This window comes from Saccostrea cucullata, unplaced genomic scaffold (assembly GCF_032062105.1).
Source record: "Saccostrea cucullata isolate Sc308-1 unplaced genomic scaffold, CSIRO_AGI_Scuc_v1 ctg1560, whole genome shotgun sequence".
Classification (NCBI taxonomy): domain Eukaryota; kingdom Metazoa; phylum Mollusca; class Bivalvia; order Ostreida; family Ostreidae; genus Saccostrea; species Saccostrea cuccullata.
The window spans coordinates 24,320-29,771 of NW_026938926.1; the positions used below are offsets into that span (position 1 = coordinate 24,320).

At 30.6% G+C, this 5,452-nt stretch overlaps 1 long non-coding RNA gene across 1 annotated transcript; it reads left to right on the forward strand.

The window, feature by feature from the left end:
• The first annotated feature begins 509 nt into the window (after nt 1-509).
• Nucleotides 510-1,098, forward strand: LOC134251836 (uncharacterized). Its single transcript, XR_009988826.1, has 3 exons — nt 510-719; nt 802-857; nt 1,009-1,098. It is a non-coding gene; the product is annotated as an uncharacterized LOC134251836 (long non-coding RNA).
• Nucleotides 1,099-5,452: the final 4,354 nt, after the last annotated feature.

A 5,452-nucleotide genomic window follows, 5' to 3' on the forward strand; every position in this document is an offset into this window, starting at 1 on the left:
TAAAACTTATGTTTTGTTTTGCTTAAATTTATAATCCACAATGTAAAAAAAAAAAACTTTAAACTTAAAAAAAAAAATCATTAAAATTTCCTTTTTTTGTGCATGGGGTAACAGAATTAGAAAAAAAACCCACTTGTTTGTATATGTTTGAAAATAAAATGCATTGAATGAAAATATATTACATGTATTTCATATAACATAACTGTATGATTTACCGTAAAATGTTTATAAGTATAGAATGCAAATTACATATACCCCTAAATTGTATCATTGGGATTTTCTTCTTCTTATCTGAAACCTTTTAATTGACTACAATTACATTTAACTATCATCATTAGGAACGTGTGTTTGGAATTCTTATAAGTATAAAGAAAGAAACAAATATTCGACTTTTATATTTGAATTGATGTATTACTGATATATTATTTAATCTTCATATTTTTAAGAGTCAGTCCGTAATCATGGTATACTTTGTTGTTTTCTGTCACATGGGCGACTACATGAAAATTACAAAATGGGTTTGCAACTTCCGCAATACATCGGAGTACTTTCAGTGCCAGTATTCACTAAACAGTCACAGTGTAAATCCATATTATAAGGATGATGTGCCGTCCTGCAAAATTAACGGTGACATTTTATGGATTTTGGCAAATTTTCTTCATTTTCCTCTGCTCAGCCATTTCAGCAGTTGCATTGATTGGGGAAAACATATGTTACAGGTAATATATACTCTGAACAAATGTTCACTGCAAATACGAGACAAAACAAATCTCATTTTATATTGATAACCTTTCTTTATAGAGGGAATGAAAGTTTCTGTTGTAAAGACTATGAAGAAAAAAATGACATGTGTGTTGGTAAGATTTGACTATTATACTAAAGGAAACCTTTTGTGTAGATATTTCGATGAAACTTAAAGAAATTGATTAAAAAAAAATACATTTAATTGCGTTTCAAGATATTTCAGACGTTTGTTGAATAATTTTTCTTACCCATTGTGATATATAGAGTGCAGACCTGGATTTTGGGGATATAAATGCAACTTGACATGTCCAGAACCTCATTATGGTCCGCTTTGTCGTATGCTTTGCAGTTGTAGTAATGTACATGAGTACTGTCATCATATATGTGGATGTATTTCAAATCTGACCAAACCTTTCGATTGAAAATCACAGATACATTAGCAAAACCTTTCGATAGAATCGTGTCTATCTTTGATAAAACAATCCATCGAAAGAACGGTCAACAACGTTGGAAAAAACAATGGTAGTATAACAATATTCTGTATTAAGTGAAACGTAAGAAAAATCAGTTATTTTATTCTGGAAAGAAACATTATTTAGCTACATCTTAAATTGGCGTTCAATAAGTACATTATGTATTAATTTTGTTGGTTTTTTTTAACAAAATTTAAATCATATGTAGAAGCCTCCTAATTTCAAACTATTACGCTCGGAATCTTGAGATAAGATGCCAAGAAGATTGAACAATGTCAAAATGATATGTATCTTCTACAGTTTATATCACCGAAATAGGGATCAACACAGCTGAAAAAGACAATGGTAAATTATTTGAAATATTTCAATGATTTAATGATTTAAAAAATACCTCCTTAACTGTTCTTCGATTATACAAAAAGTAGATATATATGATAAAAAATAATTCTGTCAATCATAGAATGTTGTCGGTTACATTAATATATTTAAATACAAATATATGTGATCTTAATAAAAAAAGAAAAGAAAACATCAACAGTTTGCAAACATAAAAAAACCCTCATTAATAATACTAGTATAAAGAGTCTAGAGAAAAAGTCATAATCCTGGACAAAGTAACTTGATTATCGTTAACGAAAAATATGAAGCCCTTTTACATGTACGACACTTTGGGAAATTTCGAAGGAGATGGGTTGAATCCAAAAATAAATATGACAATCAGTAATTAATCACAAAAATCAAAAACACAAAATTGATAAAAAAAACCCAGACCCTTGGAAAAATCAGAGATAGGATCTGGTATGAAGAAAAGGAAGGGATTCCTTGTCGACCAGTCACAACCGGAGTGGACCCTTAGCCTTGATGGAGTAAAAGGTACTCTCTTTTTCTAGTCTAATTAAAGTATAAATGCAGGACCTAAAATGGCATAAAACAGATCAGACAAAATACGACACAGAAATATGGTTGAATTTACAGATGAGGGCATTTAGGTGATCAATGGATTTTCAAAAAGCTCACTTTAACCTATTTGATGAAATTTGTAGCATCAAATTTTCTGACAGTAACTTGTCACAAGAAAATGATCGTGCTCAGAGTATGTACTACATATGTAGCAGCTTGAATCATTTTGGAGTTATAACTATCATACGCAGACGATGTTATAATAATATTATGTATATGAGGGGAATTACTGTTTGAATGCTGATGTCACCCAGTTTTTTTTTTTTTTTGGATTCAAGTTTTGAGGTGACAATTAACCAATTTGCCTTAATCGATTTTGTAAGTAAAACATCCAATGAGATGTGTCACACTCTGTAGTGACACTTCTTACACAGATAATGTTAAACTAATTTATACTGAGGTCACTAGAATATATAAAGTCGATATTTGTACAGATAGTTAATGATTAGGTTTAATTTGAGAGAGATAGCAACTTCTGTCTGCCGAAAAAAAATTTGGAAAGTAATTTTTTCAGAACAAAAATTGCATTTTATCTTACTGTAACATTTGACCTTACTTGAAGGTAGGTCACGGGTTTACTGCATCAAAATTATTGCAAGAAAACATATATGTAAATTTTTATTTATTTATTTATTTTTTTTTTTTTAGAATATTATCTGTAATTTTTGTTGACTTTTGCCTACATAAATGTTATACTATATTAATGTAAACTCGGTATACTTATAAGTAGAATTTTTACGTTTTCCTATTGGAATACATGTAAATGGAAAAGGATGAGGTGACTTGCGGCCCCTCGAATATTGACAAAAAATTAGATATCTATATTTTACTCAAATTTTTGTATGTAACTAATCACTGATATGTGTACCTTTATAGAATACTATTTTTAACAAAAATAGAAACGTGATTTGAAAGATATAGGTCTTTTATTAGGGTAGGGGTCTCATGTTTATATTCAATTCCCATTGCACTTTATCCCCGTCCCACTCTTTGAATCCCTTAAAATATACGAGCGCAGGTATAGGTACGATTTTCTGCTTTGTCTGGTCACTGTATTTTATTGAATTCTAGCTATATGTGAAAGGAGAAAAATTGTACCTAACTGAGCTCACGTGCCATTTTTTAAAAAATTGTAAAATCTAGTTGGCCTTTCCCATTATCGACGGAATTAGATTTTCTGATGTAAGAATGAATCCATATGCTAATCGAGGCACAGGCGATACTTTCTAACTGACCTATCAGCTAAATGAAATTCGTTACGAGTGAGAACCACAAAAATACTATGGAAACATGCTTGGAATTTTACTGCTTTAAGATATTTTTTATGCATTTGAGTCACAGATTAGACACGGATCTACGTATGTACCATTTTCGAGACCACAGTAAAATTTATATACAGTTACAAACAATTGATAGAATATACATGATATACATTAGTTTAGAGTTTTGTAGCGTGTTTGGTGAGCAATTCGCTAGGTCTACACGTATTCCCGAGTATCGGTGAATTCAAGTTTCATGTGCATTTCTTGTCCTAAAAACCGTAAATGCTGAAAATCCATGCATATAATTAAGTATAAACAGCACTGGCTGACCATTATAAAAGTTTGAAATGTAGAAAAGTTGACCAAAACCATGTGTCTGCGATAAAATGTAAATGTAGTAAATCAGCATGTTTTGTTGTTCTGTCATCGGATTGGACAATGACTAAGTGCGAAATAATAACAATAGCCATATAAGGTCTACTCGGGCACACATGTCCCTTTATTGTACTAAGACCACCCATTCTCTTGCCAGAAAAGAAAATATTCTCACAAACCTGGCCAAATTTAGCTGTGATAGGGTCTAAAAAATCAAAGATAATGCAGTATTCCTTATAATTAAAATGTGTCTGAACTATTGAAACTGATTCAAAAGGCGTCGTATTTATTCACTCGTGCTTAAAAACTACCAACATCGTTGAAGATTCAACATAATTCGTCGTGGAAAAAGGGGCCCCAGATAGCAGTTATGTCACATCATCCTTTACGTTTTTAATCCAATTTTGAGGAAAGTGTATCTTTTAAAAAGTTGGATAACTTTTTAAAGACGTAGACGAATTAGTCAAGAATTTCAAATGCTGAGATGAGGTAAAATCAAAACTATTGATATAAAATAAAATAATTAATATGTCGTCTAGCTAGATTTTTTGCAAAAATATTTATAAGGTGTCATACATATGTATTGCCAAAATGTTGCGTTTATAGTGTTATTAACTCGACAACGTCATATGTTATACGTAGTCACGTAACAGTACATCAAGTACAAATATTTTGACATTTGGAATATGCAAGATCTAACAGGTGACATAGATGCATTATCTAATTTTATTCATCATCCATCTTAATGTGGAGACGTGTTAGGATGACCAGCAACTTATTTTCACTTGTATTGTGAAATTAACATTCTGTCCACAAAATTAGACTGAACTGTATAAATATTGCTAGTTCTAATGCAGCGACAACACACCAAATGATAAAATATCAGTTCCTGTATTTTAGGATATTCATTTTCAGTAAGATTTTAAGTATAACACATGGATTTGATAACCTTTTTTGAAAAACGGAAAAGAAAAACATCACAATAAGACATTTTTGGTGGAAGGGGGGGGGGGGGTAATGTTCTTTTCTATAAAAGTGGCAAGTTAGTGCATGGTCCTAACTCTCAAACTTTTGTTAATTTTGAATTCTCTTCGTCAAATTCTACATGTGGGTTATAAACAGAGTAGCAAAAAACTTCACACAGGTACTTTTTTTAATCCCTCAATCACATGAATGCCAAATAAAACCAGTTACAGTTATATACAAGACAAGAAGAAAATATGTCTTTATGTGAAAGCATTAATTTTATGTGAAAGCATTTTTAAGAGATTAAGAAAAGATTAAGAAGGAGAGGAGGCAGGGGAGGGATGAGAAAGAAGGGGCAAATAATTTTCATTCCTTTATCTAATTTCATAATTTTTTTTACTTTAATTAAACAAAAAAATATACTGTTTGATTGTCATAATTGTCTTTAAATGGATTGCAGTACCCATTTTAAAAACTTACTTGTTTTTACCTCTCAAAGTATACAGATTTTCAATTCAATAATCAATTTATATTTTGAGACAATTTTAGTAATGATCAGCATCTTCAATAAAAAAAAAAAAAAAAAAAAAAGAAAAGAAAAAGAAAAAGAAAGAAAATAAAGAAGAAAAACCGTAGATCCGGTCAGCTGTGTGCTGTAGAAAAGATCATTTC